Source organism: Pongo pygmaeus, chromosome 9 (assembly GCF_028885625.2).
Source record: "Pongo pygmaeus isolate AG05252 chromosome 9, NHGRI_mPonPyg2-v2.0_pri, whole genome shotgun sequence".
Lineage (NCBI taxonomy): Eukaryota > Metazoa > Chordata > Mammalia > Primates > Hominidae > Pongo > Pongo pygmaeus.
The window spans coordinates 91,246,009-91,264,415 of NC_072382.2; the positions used below are offsets into that span (position 1 = coordinate 91,246,009).

At 40.0% G+C, this 18,407-nt stretch overlaps 2 pseudogenes; both read left to right on the forward strand.

Annotated features, from left to right (window-relative positions):
* Window positions 1-942: 942 nt before the first annotated feature.
* On the forward strand, window positions 943-11,981 carry LOC129007749 (tripartite motif-containing protein 64-like; annotated as a pseudogene).
* A 3,541-nt stretch (window positions 11,982-15,522) lies between these two features.
* Window positions 15,523-18,086, forward strand: LOC129007750 (ankyrin repeat domain-containing protein 33B-like; annotated as a pseudogene).
* Window positions 18,087-18,407: the final 321 nt, after the last annotated feature.

Sequence of the window (18,407 nt, forward strand, 5' to 3'; positions counted from 1 at the left end):
CCCTCCGCCCAGGCTTTAAGCTTGTCTAAGTAACTGGAAATGACTGAGAGCACGGCTTGCTTAACAAAAATGCCATGAGGACTGTCGTCTCATTTTCTCATTTGCATCATGGTTGTTCATACCCATAAGTTTCATACCCGTGGATTCAACTAATCTCAGATAAAAAATATTTACAGGGAGAAAAAAGCAGCTGTACTGAGCATGTACTTTTTTTTTGTTTGTTTGTTTGTTTTTTTGAGACAGAGTCTCACTCTATTACCCATGCTGGAGTGCAGTGGTGCAATCTCAGCTCACTGCAACCTCCGCCTCCTGGTTTCAAGCTATTCTCCTGCCTCAGCCTCCTGAATAGCTGGGACTACAGGCATGCGCCACCACGCCCTGCTAATTTTTTGTATTTTCAGTAGAAACTGGGTTTCACCGTGTTAGCCAGGATGGTCTCGATCTCCTGACCTCGTGATCCGCCCGCCTCGGCCTCCCGAAGTGCTGGGATTACAGGCATGAATGACCATGCCCTGCCAAACATGTATGTATTTTTAATCTTCTTGCTGTTCCTAAACAGTATGGCATTGCAAGTATTTACACAGCATTTACATTGTATTAGGCATTCAAAGTAATCTAGACATAAAGTATTCAGGAGGATAGGTTTAGGTTACATGCAAATCCCACACCATTTACTAAGAAGATACTTGAACATCTTCAGATCTTGGTATCTCAGGGAGTCCTGGACCGAATCTTCAATGGCTATTGAGGGAAAACTTTATAAATCCAGCATGTTTGCATTTACTATATCTCAGTTTGTACTGGAGCTAACTTATTAGACATATTGGACAGAGCTCAAGTAGATAAGGAAAATTGTCCACTGGCCTTTTTTTCCTTTTCATCAGGGCAAATAAAAATAAGAGAAAGAAATTCTCACTTTTTTTTATTTTAATTTTCAGAAAGATGGATTCAGATGCCCTGTGAGTCTTCCAGAATGAGCTCATCTGCTGCATTTGCATGAACTACTTCATAGACCCGGTCGCCATTGACTGTGGGCACAGCTTTTGCAGGCCCTGCCTCTGCCTCTGCTCAGAAGAAGGCAGAGCACCAATGCACTGCCCTATGTGCAGAAAAATCTCAGAGAAGCCCAACTTCAACACCAATGTGGCACTCAAAAAGCTGGCTTCCCTAGCCAGACAGACCAGACCTCAGAACATCAACAACTCAGACAATATCTGTGTGCTCCATGAGGAGACTAAGGAGCTCTTCTGTGAGGCTGACAAGAGATTGATCTGTGGGCCCTGCTCTGAGTCACCAGAGCACGCGGCTCACAGCCACAGCCCAATAGGATGGGCTGCTGAGGAATGCAGGGTACGTGATGCCTCTAAGGCAGTTTGAATTATACAGAATCCCAAATAAGAATGATGAGGGCCTATGATAATGATGGTGATGAGAATGCAGATGGTGGATGTGGTGATTATTCCATGTCAATCATAACACACAAATGTGTCCTTTCAATGTTGCTGACTAATTTGGCACTCTAATCATAGCTGTGTTGAGACTTCACTAAAGGAGGTTTCCTTAGAAAAATTGTTCAAACATGTAGAATGGAGCTGTGGAGCTGGTGGCCAGCACCAAGAACACTTTTCAAAGAAGTCAGGTTATATAAAAGCCAGTTTCTCAGAAAATTGATAATATTATCCAAAAGGTCCCTTAAAACTCTCTATTATGTTTCTATCACTTTTCACATCCAAGTTATTAGAACCAAATGGGTTTAACTTGGAAAAATCTGACCACTCCACTCTAACTTAATTTATGTTTCTTTCAATTACAGCCTTTCTTTATTGATAAGAGTATGAAATCTACTCTACTGTCTTCATTATTGCTAAGCTTCTTGCTTCTTTTGCAGGAGAAACTTATAAACGAAATGGACTATTTATGGAAAATCATTCAAGAGACATGAAACAATCTAAATCAGGAAACTAGAACATTTCATTCGTTAAAGGTAAGATGAAAATGTTTTCTTTGTTTTTACACGAATAAACACAATGTTAGCTTATACTTTTTAGCTAAATTCAAACTACCAGTTGAAAGATAGTGATTTCATCCCAAGAAAATATAGTGATTTCAATTGATATAATAGGAGTTGCAAACAGAGAAGCCCACACAAGCTAGATAAATTAATTCTAGTATATTGGATAAACGGCATGATGTGTATTCTAGTTGAAATTTGAAGGTTGGCATAAACCTTTTCAGACACTGCAGATGAGACAACCTTTCACTAAGATTGCGTGTGAGGAAGATGAAAGAAATAGAATAGTATATAGAGTAAAAATATGGTAAAAGTAAAAAAATTCTGCATAATATGGTGTATGGCTAAATGTTTTTTAACATGTAGGTGAATCAGACATGGAAAAATCCTAAAAGAGAGATTAATAGAGGAAACAATTGACTCAGTAACAACTGTGAAGAAGTGTCACAGTGACAGAAACCAGGAGTCTTTATATAGGTTTGATTTAAAAAGGGAGAGAAATAGGAACATTGAAAAAGATGGACAGAAGAAGATAGCCAATATTCAAGACTCCTTGCAAGAGTGAGGCAGAAAGTTTATAAGTTTCTTGATTACACCCAGCATATAATTATTTGAAGTTTTCTATTGAGAGTGAGAACATGTAATCCTTTTAACCAAACATCTCTGCAGGACTATGTGTCATTAAGGAAGAGGATAATCACTATTCATTATCAAAAGATGCATGTATTTCTCCATGAGGAGGAGCAACAGCATCTGCAGGCACTGGAAAGAGAAGCAAAAGAGCTTTTCCAACTACTACAAGACAGTCAAGTGAGAATGACCCAACATTTAGAAGGGATGAAAGACATGTACAGAGAGCTGTGGGAGGCATGCCACATGCCTGACGTGGAGCTGCTCCAGGTGAGGAGGGAAGGTCCACCCTCAGAGACAGGAAGCCTTTGCTGGACAATGCTGCCAGGACATGCAAATTTCACCAGCATATGTCACTGCTCTAAGCTAAGTGGCACATGCTGTCTGACTTCCACCATTACATTTCTCCATTCACTTATTACTGCACACTTTGGTAATGTTTGGGAAATTTTTGCCATTTTAGCAGATAATATGTAACAAAGTTCTCTTCAATATAATTTGGATTACTATCCACACAGAGAGATCATTTAACATCATTAGAACTCTAGGCCAGGGGAAGGTTAGTAATTCTCCATTTATATGCCCTAGTTCCTCCTCACTCTGATGTCCCACACAGCAGTGATTTGCTGAAGACATTGAGGGGTTTCCCCTTGCCTGGGCAAGGTTTGTCAAAGCTGCTCATCAATGTCCATGTGCTCTGTTTCTCATATGGTTCTCTGTTTTGTTTTAATAGTTGTCATGTGTGGTCAGACCTTTCCTTGGAAATAAGATTAGGAAATTAATGACACTGGAAACCTAGATATCTTTGCTTTACTCCACCATCTCTTGCTGAGCTCCTTTCTTCTTAATGCCCACTGATGAAGCTTTTCATTGTTTAGTTGAGGTTCTGTTATTAATGTAGCCTTCAATGATTCCTTAGCAGGAAATAAAAAGATACACATTATTAAAACACTAAAACAGAAAGAAACAAGAGGATGAGAAAAGATGCAGAAGGAAAAATCTCTCATAATTAACATTATCTTTCATTTTTTTGCAGGATGTGAGAAATGTATCAGCAAGGTGAGTTTACACTAAAAAAACGCTATTTCTGAAAAATTTGTTCTGTTGTGAAAGAAGGGGATGTATACATTTTGAGTACTAACATCGTTGTCAGTGGCTAATTCCCATTTTGTTTCAAAAGAGGGCCTGAGGTCTTCTTCTCTTTGGTCTGGAAAGTTTTCACCTCAAAATTTGTATGAATTAAAATATACATAAAAACAATTTGCCATTCGGAAGTTTGTTCTTCCCAATCCATCCATCCTGACCGGCCATACCCCACAGATCTTAATACAAAATTACTCTGAGGAATCATAGAGGTGTCTTCTACTCTAGAAGGGTGGGAGGTTAAAAAAAAAAATGACAGAGGGAGGAGAGAGATTCCCTAAGGATGGGCTGAGGAGGGATGTTTTGTTCCTAAAAGCATCAATGACCCGGGTCTGCTCCATCACCATACACCCAGTTCTAGGAAAGACCTCAGGAAAATGGTTGCCTCGGGACCCTCAGTGGCAGGGTTCTCAGGCTGGAATTAGACTCCTTTGTTTTGCACGGAAGATTGAAGCCTTTTGTCTCAGTGAACATTCTCTGTTGGACACTGACTAGCATTAGTGACAACTGCAGGCTGAGGTCCCAGAAGTTTTTGCCTGAGTTTTCTGCTCTCTGAAATATTTCCAGGATTTCTGCATACCCTCAAGTGGTGTGATGGGCAGAGGGAGGCAATGACTTTTAATGACTTTAGAAGTTGTATAATGTCTGAGAATAACATATCTGGGGAAACTGGGTTTTTATGGAAGTAAAGTTTAGAAAAAGTAACATCCTTATGGCCCCTAGAGTGTGGAATAAAATGTACACCCAGTTAATCACAACTGGCAGAATTCTGAGGAAACATCTTACATGAAAATATGATATCTTCGTATGACTATGTGATTAGCTCTGGGCCTGGAAATATAACTGAGGCCATTTTCTTTGCAGGACTGATTTGGCACAGATGCAAAAGCCCCAGCCAGTGAACCCAGAGCTCACTTCATGGCGCATAACTGGAGTCCTAGACATGCTCAACAACTTCAGAGGCAAGAGCCAGCTGCTTGGCAGTCCGGCCTCAAATTACTTCCTTATTGGGTCCCTTGGTTGAGGCTTTTCCCGTTTAAGTTTTATTAGGTTTGACATGTAGGTAATACATAGTTTTCCAAAACATGTGCATCTTCTCTACCTGCATAGTAATATTACAATGATCAAAGCTCAATTTCCTGACTTACAGTTTGATGAAAATGTAAAGCAAGATACATACTTTATCTGCAGAATAAGAGGACGAAGAATATTCAGATCATGTAGTTATGAAGACACTAGTTCTCATGGTGGCATCAGTATTTCGTGTTTGTTCGATTTAATTCAATTTTGAAGGCTTAGATTTGGCATAATGGTTTTTAATTTTTTCTATTCTTTGTGCATTTACATGCATTCTACAAGCACCCTTTATTATTTACAAAATCAGAACATTTTGATCAACAAAGAAAATGACTAAAATATCCATAACCAGGACAATTCTAATGCCATCAGAAACACCTTGTAACAAGTGAAAGGTGAGGGATCTGTGAACGTGGCTTAACCATGTTAGGCCCATTCTAGAGAGCAGGTCTAAGTAGCAGAGGGCAGGAACCCAGAGTGGATTGAATCAGGAGATAAACAGATAATGTAAAGCCAGAGTATTTTTTTTAAGAAACTTATAAATTTTACATGTGTTAATTTCTACCAAATTTTTGATGTTTGAGACTATAACAGGCATAACTTACATTCCAATAAATACTCACATCACAGCAAATTGATGTCTACCTGTTGATGATCTTAAAGACAAATAATACAAGAAGAGTTTTCTATTGAAGAAAAAAAACCATTTTGCATATGTCCTGAAACAAACTATGCAGATGTAGACATTAAATCATTATTTCCCCAGTGACATGGTCACATTTTTTCTCTATTATTTAAGGAATGATACATAATTGTATGTGCTGTAGAGGTGTAATAACATTTCATCTTCATGGATGCATGGGGCTGAACTCTCTTGGCTTCCTTTTTTCTGTATTTTCTAGGAAGAAGAGCAAATGAAGTAAATAATTGGGCCACAGAGCCTCTGTCCCTCATAACACTCACTAATATAATATTTTTTCCTTGTCAGTGGATAATGCTCTGAGCACGGAAATGACTCCTTGCTATATAAGCCTTTCTGAGGATGTGAGACATGTGATATTTGGAGATGACCATCTCAGTGCACCCATGGATCTCCAGGGAGTGGAGAGCTTTGCTGTGTGGGGAGCGCAAGCATTCACCTCCGGCAAGCATTACTGGGAAGTGGATGTGACCCACTCCTCCAATTGGATTCTGGGAGTCTGTCGAGATTTCAGGACAGCAGATACCAGTATCGTTTTTGATTCTGATGAAACATTTTTTTCAATTTCCTCAAAGAGGAGCAATCACTATAGTCTCTCCACCAACTCTCCACCTTTAATTCAGTATGTGCAAAGGCCTCAGGGTCGGGTTGGGGTGTTTCTGGATTATGATAATGGATCTGTGAGTTTTTTTGATGTTTCTAAAGGTTCTCTTATCTATGATTTTCCTCCTTCCTCCTTCTCTTCCCCTCTGAGGCCTTTCTTTTGCTTTGGTTGTACATGAAAAGTTGGTTTCATGATGATTTGTTGTGACCTCCCATATATGAGGCAAATAGCGTCCTAAGACCCTATGTGTGAGAGCCTGTGAGCTCATTGTAACTTCATGGAATGTAATTACTTTACGGTTTTAAATGGGATAACCACCTTGAATGTGTACATTTGTTAATTAAGTTATTTTAATTAATAAATTATTGTGGAATCTTTACTAGAACATCAATAATGGTTTTTTTTTTTGTACTAGTTTTTTTGAGATTCAGTCACTTACCGTGAAAGTCATGTTCTAATATATTTAATTCAGAGATTGTTAGTGTGTCACACTTGTGCAGGCATCAGAGCTCTCTACTGCCTGTGGACTTCTATCACTTCCAGAAGAATCCCAATACACATTAACACTTATTCTCCATTCACCTTCCCCCATTCCTTGACAGCACTTAATCTACTTTTTATGTTTTTGCATTCAGGTGAATAAAATCATACAATGTAAGCTCTTTTTTTTAATCTGATTTCTTTTTCAGAGAGTATGTTTTCAGTTTGTACACACTGTAAATCATTTGTCTTAGTTGTATATTTGAACCAGGCTGGGGTAGAATAATGAAGTGGTGGATATCTTATCTGACAGAGAATAAAAAGAGTGCTTATTTTCTTTCTAAGTCTAAACAAGTTAAGTTGACCTCACAGACTGTATTATTTCTCAGAATCCTAGTTATTAATCACATTTCAGCTCATACAACAGTTTTTCAGTGCTGGGTTGCTCTGCTATTACATCTTCTCTGAATATATTATATCAGATTAAAATATTCAGAAAACTCTTATACTTGTTACTACCAGATTGAAAATTCCAAGGGGGCAATGGCAGTATTTGCCTTCTTTGCTAATATATTACAATTATTCAATGCAATTTTTAGAATAGATTACACAGTAAATAAGATGAGTAAATGGATAAGTAGAGGAGTTAATATGTATAAATATTCTAACATTAAGTAACTTTTCCAAAATATAAGTAACGAAATAGGATAGAACATACTAATGAATATCTATCAAAAGATAAGAAATGAATTGATTTTCAGATTCATATCAAAGATAACACTATTATGTTAGGATTTAAAATAATTGTAGCATAATTTTTACAAGGTTGATTTCAATTGTCTTAGGTTTTTTAATATAAACTGTCGAAAGAGGAAGGTTCCTATATAAGATGATGGGAACAGGAAGAGGACTTATAATAACGGAGGCTGTCCTTATTTAAACTGACATATAAATTTAATTACTTGCTAAGAGTAAAGTGGTATAAACCTTCTTATGCAGTAGAAATAACAAACTTTGTTTACATTTTAAATAACAATCCAGATGATAGAGAATGGAAAATTCTATAACAGAATGTAATAGCTACGTCTCCTAGCACACCGGCTTATGTGCTCTAACAAAGACCACGAATTTGAAACGATTCAGAAGGTGCATTTCTCTCACATGTTTGTACCAATATAGGAGTTGGTCAAGAAGAAGACTGACATCTTCAATGGGTGAATTTTACCTCTGTGTGCAGGAAACTTCCATTTATTGCCATGTCCCATGCAGCAGGAAAGCTGGAAGAAAAGTAGGAGAGACAAGAGTATTTGGCTTTAAGGAAATCACCTGGTGTTTCTCACAATGCATTTATTCCCGTCCTATAGGTTCAAAATTAGGCAGGTGGGACACCAAGTTGTAATGTATCTGGGAATGCTGTTTACACTCTAAACCATATTTATTCTTATCATTTGATTCAGAAAACAAATTCAATGACTGGCACAACTGAAAATAACCCAAGAGATTTGTTCAATGAAACAAAGCTGAACCTCAACCAAATAGATAAGCTGCTGCCTAAGGTTAGCACCAGTTCTTAGTATTCAAGAGTGAGTAAACCCTGCTTTTTACCACTGTCGAGGTGTCCAGGGTTGTCCTTTTTAGAGCCTGGCTAGCTGAGGGTTACGTGGCAAGAAACATCTTATTTGTATTTTAGTCCCTTAAATGAATGATTTTGATAGGAATGATTCTCCAAATTTTGAAAATACTTATCAGAAATATTCTCTTATTCCTTCACTCTATACCACATAGACTATAATAAACTGTCTCTCTTCTGCCTCCACACATTTCATGCAGAACATTAGGAGTTAGCGGAGAGAAAGCTTACCACCAGCTTCTTTCGGACTCGCTGCTTTTTTCCAAGTGATCTGAGGTGATAAAATTACTCACCTTAGGGCTCCAACCTAGCACTCCTTTTTGATTTTCACCTATGTTTTGTGAGCTTTTCTGTTGATGCTAAAACTCTATGCAACAGTCAAAGCCTCATAATTTACTTACATTATTTGTTGCTAGATTTCAAGGAAAAATTTATTCCTGACATTCTTCTAATTTAGCTCAGATTCACTTTGGCAGAAAGACAGAATTAGCTACTTTACGATCACTTAGTATTTGACTCTGATTTTGGAAGATGAAAAAGTTTTTGCGTCTATTTACCATATTTTCTTAGCCATTTAACCAAGATATTTTTATTCTATTGATTCTCCTAGAAATATTCACTTTATTTATTCCCTTCACCTGTCAGAATTTATGTTAGAATATCACCAAGACTTACTTACAATTGAAATAAATCAAAGAGAGACCACTAAGAACATTGTCAATCATTAATATATAAATCTTGAACTTCCTGAAATTTTTATCCCTAAAAGAAGTTATTTATCAATAGCCTGGTTACAGTTTTTTTTAATACAAGGATTTTCACTCTTCTATAGTACAAAAAGTAAAAAATGATAAAGACGATAACTTGAAAAAAAAAATCTAACAAAACTGAGACATATTCTTGACTAGCACCTTATTTCTGTACTAAATTTAGGAGACATGTAAATGGCAGGTTTCCTAAGTGAAATAAGACAGACACACAGAGAAATATACTTCATGGTCCCACTCATATTTGAAATCTATTTTTATAAGTTCAATACATTAAAAAAGGTGGTTACATTGGTGGGAAGGAAATACGTAAATGAAGGGCAAAAGTTGTAAAGGTGCAGTAATGTAGAATAAATGAATCTGATGTACAACCTGTAGGTATATTAGATAATCTTGTATTGTTTTTGGGAAATATTCTGAGGGACTAGATTTTTGGTGTCCTTATCATAAAAAGAAGCAGAGCTAAGTGATATGATCGATTTGTTAATTTTCTTCATTATACTAATCATTTCCTTATGCACATGTATCTCAAAACGACATATTGTGCACCTTGAAAATATAAAATAAAACAAATTAAAAAATAAAGGTAATATTGTTCTTGCATGTAAGCTGAAAATAAGTGAAGACTGGGTCAGTAATAACATTGCTTTGCTGAATTAAGAGAATTCTAATACGATATTTTCAGTTGGGAAGCTATCTGTATTAAATAAAATTGATCTAAAGCTGGTTACAGTGGCCATACTTATAATCCCAGTGCTTTGGGAGGCCAAGGCAGAAAAATCAGTGGAGGCCAAGAGTTTGAGGTCAGCCTGGGCAACATAGTAAGACCTTATCTCTACCAAAAAATAAACAGAAAATTAGCCTTGAGTGGTGGTGTGCACCTGTTGTCCCAGCTTCTCAGGAGGCTGAGTTGGGAGGATTGCTTGAGTCCAGGAGTAGAAAACTGCAGTGAGTTCTGATTGTGCCGTTGCACTCCAGCCTCGGTGACAGTGTGAGAACTTGTCTCAAAAACAGCAACTAATTGTTTTTTGTAGCCATTTTATCTGAAAGGTATAATTCTTTCTTCTGCAATTAATAACTCTGCATATGTCTAGGCCAGCTATATCAGGTAGAGCTTGTCCTCTAGTGCTTATATCTATAAAACAAGTAAGACAATTATAAGGAGGCTCTAAGCAAAACAATTTTTTCTCATTCTGGACTTTGAGGTCTTAATTCTTTAGACTAATTTTCTGTCTCAATAGTGGATATCACCCTGAAACTTAATTTGTCCAAACACCTCACATAACCTGAGATTTTACAAAGCATATAGTTCACAGGATCAATACGTTCTTATGCCTTAAAAGTCTCCAGGCATTCAAGGATGCTACTATGTGGAAACTCAGGCCTTCTACTGCATTATTGAAGGAGCACATTTGAGACTCACAGCACTGGTTACAGGAGTCTGTTTACAGGTCTGGACAATGAGTAATGTCAGTCCAGATAATTCTGAGGAAGGCTTTCTGCCTTGTTATGAGGAGGATAATCACTGGAGACTCTAGGCAAGTTCCCAGTCATCATTCCAGCATGTAGTTGCTGTTTTTGTAATCCCAGCATTTTGGGAGGCCTAGGCAGCTGGATCACTTGAGGTCAAGAGTTCATCAGTATTTTGTGTTTATTTAATTTAATTCAATTTTGAAGGCTTAGATTTGGCATAATGGTTTTTAATTATTTCTATTCTTTGTGCATTTACATGCATTTTATAAGTAATTTTTATTATTTACAAAATCAGAACATTTTGATCAACAAAGAAAATGACTAAAATATCCATAATCAGGATAATTCTAATGCCATCAGAAACATCTTGTAACAAGTGAAAGGTGAGGGATCTGTGAACATGGCCTAACCATGTTAGGCCCATTCTAGAGAGCAGGTCTAGGTAGCAGAGGGCAGGAATCCAGAGTAGATTGAATCAGGGCCTAAACAGAAAACGTAAAGCCAGAGTATTTTTTTTGGAAACTTATAAACTTTACATGTGTTAATTTCTACCAAATTTTTGATGTTTGAGACTATAACAGGCATAACTTACATTCCAATAAATACTCACATCACAGCAAATTGATGTCTACCTGTTGATGATCTTAAAGACAAATAATACAAGAAGATTTTTCTATTGAAGAAAAAAACATTTTAGATATGTTCTGAAACAAACTATGCAGAGATAGACATTAAATCATTACTTTGCCCAGTGATATGGTCACATTTTTTCTCTATTATTTAAGGAATGATACATAATTGTATATGCTGTAGAGGTGTAATAATATTTCATCCTCATGGATGCATGGGGCTGAAATCTCTTGGTTTCCTTTTTTCTGTATTTTCTTGGAAGAAGAGCAAATGAAGTGAATAATTGGGCTACAGAGCCTCTGTCCCTCATGGTACTCACTAATATATTTTTTTCCTTGTCAGTGGATAATGCTCTGAGCACGGAAATGACTCCTTGCTATATAAGCCTTTCTGAGGATGTGAGACATGTGATATTTGGAGATGACCATCTCAGTGCACCCATGGATCTCCAGGGAGTGGAGAGCTTTGCTGTGTGGGGAGCGCAAGCATTCACCTCCGGCAAGCATTACTGGGAAGTGGATGTGACCCACTCCTCCAATTGGATTCTGGGAGTCTGTCGAGATTCCAGGACAGCAGATACCAGTATCGTTTTTGATTCTGATGAAACATTTTTTTCAATTTCCTCAAAGAGGAGCAATCACTATAGTCTCTCCACCAACTCTCCACCTTTAATTCAGTATGTGCAAAGGCCTCAGGGTCGGGTTGGGGTGTTTCTGGATTATGATAATGGATCTGTGAGTTTTTTTGATGTTTCTAAAGGTTCTCTTATCTATGATTTTCCTCCTTCCTCCTTCTCTTCCCCTCTGAGGCCTTTCTTTTGCTTTGGTTGTACATGAAAAGTTGGTTTCATGATGATTTGTTGTGACCTCCCATATATGAGGCAAATAGTGTCCTAAGACCCTATGTGTGAGAGCCTGTGAGCTCATTGTAACTTCATGGAATGTAATTACTTTATGGTTATAAATGGGATAACCACCTTGAATGTGTACATTCATTAATTAAGCTATTTTAATTAATAAATTATTGTGGAATCTTTACTAGAAAATCGATAATGGCTTTTTTTGTACTAGTTTTTTTGAGATTCATTCACTTACTGTGAAAGTCATGTTCTAATGTACTTAATTCAGAGATTGTTAGTACATCACACTTGAGCAGCCATCAGAACTCTCTTACCACCTGGGCGCTTTTATCACTTCCAGAAGAATCCCAATACCCATTAACATTTATTCTCCATTCACCTTCCCCCATTCCTTCAGAACACTTAATCTACTTTTTATGTTTTTGCATTCAGGTAAATAAAATCATACAATATAAGTTCTTTTTTAAATCTGATTTCTTTTTCAGAGAGTATGTTTTCAGTTTGTATATACTAAACCATTTGTCTTACTTGTATATTTGAACCAGGCTGGGGTAGAAAAATGAACTGGTGGATATCTTATCTTACAAAGAATAAAGAAGTGTGCTTATTTTCTTTCTAAGTCTGAGCATGTTAAGTTGACCTCACAGACTTTATTATTTCTCAACATCCTAGTTATTAATCGCATTTCAGCTCATGCAACAGTTTTTCAGTGCTGGGTTGCTCTGCTATTACATCTTCTCGAGTATATTATATCAGATTATAACATTCATAAAACTCTTACACTTATTACTACAAGATTGAAAATTCCAAGGGGGCAATGGCAGTATTTGTCTTCTTTGCTAATACATTACCATTATCGAATGCAATTTTTAGAATAGATTACACAATAAATAAAATGAATTAATGGATAAGTAGAGGAGTTAATATGTATAAATATTTTTCTAACATTGAGAAACTTTTCCAAAATGTAAGTAACAAAATAGGATAGAACATACTAATGAATAGCTATCAAAAGATAAGAAATAAATTGATTTTCAGATTGATATCAAAGATAACACTATTATGTTAGGGTTTAAAATAATTGTAGCATAATTTTTATAGGGTTGATTTCAATTGTCTTAGGTTTTTTAATATAAACCATTGAAAATGAAGGTTCCTATATAAGATGATGGGGAACAGGAGCAGGACTTAGAATAGTGGAGACTGGCCTTAAACTGACATATAAATTTAATTACTAAGCATAAAGTGGTATAAACCTTCTTATGCAGTAGAAAGAACAAAATTAGTTTACACTTTAAATAAGAATCCAGATGATACAGAATGGAAAATTCTATAATAGAATGTAATAGCTACGTCTCCTAGGGCACCGGCTTATCTGCTCTAACAAAGACCACAAATTTGAAACGATTCAGAAGGTGCCTTTCTCTCACATGTTTGGACCAATATAGGAGTTAGTCAAGAAGAAGACTGACATCTTCAAAAAGTGCATTTTATCTCTGTGTGCAGGAAACTCCCATTTATTGCCATGTCCCATGCAGCAGGAAAGCCAGAAGAAAAGTAGGAGGGACAAGAGTATTTGGCTTTAAGGAAATCACCTGGTGTTTTTCACAATGCATTTATTCCCACCTATGGGTTCAAAATTAGGCAGATGGCACACCAAGTTGTAAGATATATCTGGGAATGCTGTTTACACTCAAAACCATATTTATTCTTATCATTTGATTCAGAAAACAAATTAATTGACTGGCACAACTGAAAATAACCCAAGAGATTTGTTCAATGAAACAAAGCTGAACCTCAACCAAATAGATAAGCTGCTGCCTAAGGTTAGCACCAGTTCTTAGTATTCAAGAGTGAGTCAACCCTGCTTTTTATCACAGTCGAGGTGTCCAGCGTTGTCCTTTTTAGAGCCTGGCTAACTGACGGTTAGGTAGCAAGAAACCTCATACTTGTATTTTAGTCCCTTAAATGAATGATTTAGATAGGAATGATTCTCCAAATTTTGAAAATACTTATCAGAATTGTTCTCTTATTACTTCACTCTATACCCCATAGACTGTAATAAACTGTCTCTCTTCTGCCTTCACACATTTCATGCAGAACATTAGGTGTTAGCGGAGAGAAAGCTTATCATCAGCTTCTTTTAGACTCGCTGCTTGTTTCCAAGTGATCTGAGATGATAAAATTATTCATCTTAGGGCTCCAACCCAGCACTCCTTTTTGATTTTCACCTATGTTTTGTGAGCTTTTCTGTTGATGCTAAAACTCTATGCAACAGTCAAAGCCTCATAATTTAATTACATTATTTGTTCCTAGTTTTCAAGGAAAAATTTATTTCTGACATTCTTTTAATTTAGCTCAGATTCATTTTGCAGAAAGACAGTATTAGCTACTTTATGATCATGTAGTATTTGACTCTGATTTTGGAAGACGAAAAAGTTTTTGTGTCTATTTACCATATTTTCTCAACCATTTAACCAAGATAATCTTATTCTATTGATTCTCCTAGAGATACTTAATTCATTTATTCTCTTCACCTGAGAGAATTTACATTAGAATATCACCAAGAATTACTTACAATTGAAATAAATCAAAGAGAGACCACTAAAAACATTGTAAATCATCAATCCAGAAATCCTGAATTTTCTGAGTTTTTTATCCCTAAAAGAAGTTATTTATCAATAGCCTGGTTACAGATTTTTTTATGGAGGCTGAGGCAGGATAATCACTTGAACCAGGAGGCAAAGATAGCAGTGAACAGAGATCATGCCACTGCACTCTAGCCTCAGTGACAGACTGAGTGAGACTCTGTCTCAGTGAATAAATAAATAAATAAATAAATAAATAAAATCACCTCCTGAATGGAGGGTGAAAAAGGACTATAACATGAGGACTTGGGGGAAAAACATGCATTAGAAGAACATACTTAACATGCCAGTGGAAGGTGAAATTCTAAATATCTGAGAATATTTTTGAGAACTATGTTTAATTCTCACTATAGAAAGATGTACCCTTTGAATGACATTAAAAATTCACTAGAAGAGTGAAGAATAATAGTTAAAATGTCACATAAGTAACAAGAGTCTCAAAACATAAAATGTTCTAAAAGTTTAAAGTCCGTATTTGAGATAGAGGAGAGAATAAATAATAGTTAATTAATTAGACTTTAATATGTGAAAAGACTTTTCTAAAATTCTTCCATAATAATTGAAGATATAAATTACAATAATTAAAATTTACAAACGAATAAAAGCATTAAAATGAATTGTGACAATTTTAAAAAAAGGTAAAGTTGAAAATTATTTAATTTTTAATCCCAATTATCCAAAAGTGATTTTATCAATGTCCTAAGAAAATTAAAATAAAAACAAACTTAACAATGTAAAAGAAGGGAAGTTTCCGCCGGGCTGGGGGCGGGAGCTAGGGCTTCTCTGGGGACTCAGTAGTGAGAAGCAGGGACCTTGGTGTTCGCCAGGCTTTCTGGGACAGTGCCGCGATCCCCCGCCCACGCCTCCAGCATGGTGCTGCTGGCTGGGACTTGGCCGCAGGGTGGCGGGGCGCGCTGCATGATCCCACCACCACCATCCCCACTCCTAGGCGCACAGGTCGAGGAGGACCGCACTGACTCCAAAGAGTTCCAGGACTTCTCCAGTCTGCCGGACACCCACAGCATCGCCTCTGATGACTCTTTGTACCCTTTCCAGGACGAGGAGGAGCACGGCGTCGAGGGCATGGAGAGCGTCCTGGAGGAGGGCATCCTGGAGGCGTGGGGCAGCTGCAGACGCTGGTGCGGTGTGGGGTGAGCTTTAAGAAGGTGCAGGAGACATACCATAATGGCTGGACCGGCCTTATTGTCGCCTGCTACCACGACTTTGTGGATATACCGTGATGGCCTTAGCTGAGTACCCCCACATTGATGTCAACTGGCAGGACAGGGAGGGGAACGCAGCCCTAATCATAGCTGCACAGGCAGGAGCTGCCTCTGGCCCCATGGGTACAGTTGCCTTAGACACTGGCTCTCAGCCCTGCCCTTCCTGCGTCAGCATCCCCTGGGCTGGTTGGTTCATTTGAGCTTTAACACAGATCTGGTGGAAACACAGGCTGCCAAGCCCTGCCCCTGGAGTCTTTCTTTGAATAGGCCTGGGGTGGGGCCCAAGAATGAGCAGAAGAACAGGTTTCCTGGTGAGGCTGATGCCGCTGGCCCAGGGATCCCACGTTGAGGACAGAGGGCTTTGAGGTTTTCATGGCTGATGATGGCCAGGAACCCTTCTCAGTAGGCATTGAAGACCAGCAGAGTCCCAGACCCCAGGAGAGATGTCGTCAGACGGACACAGAGGCATCACGGAATTAAAGTGAAAATGAAGAAAGGAGCTGAGCATCTGTTTCATGACTTTCCTGCGCTGTTTTACTAAAGAGCCTGCTCTGGCCCAGTCAGGGCACGCTATCATCACCAACTACTTGTTGAACTATGTCCTGGGTCTTGACCTTGAAGGATGCACGCGTTCGGGTTGAAAGCCGCCATGCAGGGTCGAACCGACCGCATCCGAGCCCTGAGCTAGCAGGGGCGGGTGTCCACACGAGGGTCCCCGCCGTGGGATGTCGCCAGAGGAGTGGCCACTTACACGTCCGCCTCATGCAGAGGCTCCTGGAGCGCCCCTGCCAGGAGCGGTTGGGGGAAAAGTACCAGCTTGAGCTGCCTCCGCTCCACGAGAGGGCGCTGAAGCCCGAGGGCTCCAAAAACTGCCTGCAGAGGGGTCAGGGACTGCGAGCTGTCCGCGCTGACGCCGCGCTCCGTGCGGGGCCCAGAGGACCCGGGCGCCCTGGACCCCATGGTCAGGATGACCACGAGCCTCTAACAGCCCCGCCCGTGGCCCTCGCGTGCCAGACCGTGTATCCCGAGAGCACCCTGTGCGTGGGAAGAGGCGGCTGGCGGTGCAGGAAATCCTGGCGGCGCAGGAAATCCTGGCAGCGCAGGAAATTCTGGCGGCGAGGCGTGGGGTCGGTGGGGCGCAGGGGTCGGTGGGGCGCAGGGGTCGGTGGGGCGCAGGGGTCGGTGGGGCGCAGGGGGCCGCGGGGCGCAGGGGGCGGCGGGGCGCAGGGGGCGGCGGCAGGCGCAGGGGGCGGGGGAAACGGAGTGCGCAGAGCTGCTCAAGCGGCCTGGCCTAGGGGCGGCGGGCTCCCGGGAGGGCTCCCCAAGAGCCTGCCTCCCACCTGCCCTGCTGCCGGGGTCCTGGGGCTCTGCCGAACCCGCCGCGTGGAAGGCCAGCCTCCTGCCCCTGCAGCGCCTGCGGCGGAGCAGCTGGCGGCCAGGCATGGTGGTGCCCCGGGTCCGCCTCAGCAAGGCACCCGCGCCCACCTTCCAGCCCAAGAGGCCAGCTCGGAAGTGCAACACCAAGGACAGCGGCCATATGCGGATACCCAGGTGGCCTAACAAGGTGGCCAAGGAGGAGAAACCGGAGGCGGAGGAGGCCGAGAAGAAGCGCCAGGCCAAGGTGCAGGAGAAGCGCCCGCTGCCCTGGTAGAAGAGGACGTGAGAATCCGCGGGTGCTTGACACGGGGTTTGAGGGCAGGGCGAGGCCGCGTGGCTGGGCACCATGGCAGCTCCCGGGACCACCGGGCCGCGTGTATTTCCACGCTGTCTCTCTAGGATGCTCCCAGGAAGGGCCTGGGGGAGCCACATCGATTCGCCTGACACCAGCCACCCTAGCAATCAGTACACCTAGAGGGCATGTTGCCTAAAAGGCTCCCTTTAGAGAACCTCCATTAAGATGTTTTTGAAGATCAATTTATTAGGCCGGAGGCGGTGGCTCACGCCTGTAAACCCAGCACTTTGGGAGGCCAAGGCAGGCGGATCTCCTGTGGTTGGGAGTTTGAGACTAGTGTGACCAACATGGAGAAACCCTGTCTCTACTAAAAATACAAAATTAGCCGAGCATGGTGGCACAACTACTCGGGAGGCTGAGGTAGGAGAATCGCTTGAACCCTGGAGGCAGAGGTGGCAGGCAGCCAAGATCGCGCCGTTGCACTCCGGCCTGGGCAACGAGAGCCAAACTCTGTCTCAATTTAAAAAAATAAATTTATTAAAGGGTATTTTCTGTGTAATTTTGTATTTTTAATCGTTATCCAATTTGCCAATTTTTACAAGTTGTAGGACCCCTTGTATCCAAGGCAGTTTTAATACACTTGCCTGAAGACCTTTTATTTAAAATACTGTTTCTAGCAATAAATATTTATGATATCTGTAGGAGTTTACACAGAAATCATGGGATTCTCTCCTTTTGGGCTGTTTGCTTTGATCTTTTCTTCTCATCATGGGTGCACGTGCACACTGCATGTTTTTATTAATTAGATTAAGTGATGCCGGATATTTCTATTTGTTGGAGGGATTGACTAGTTCAGCCAC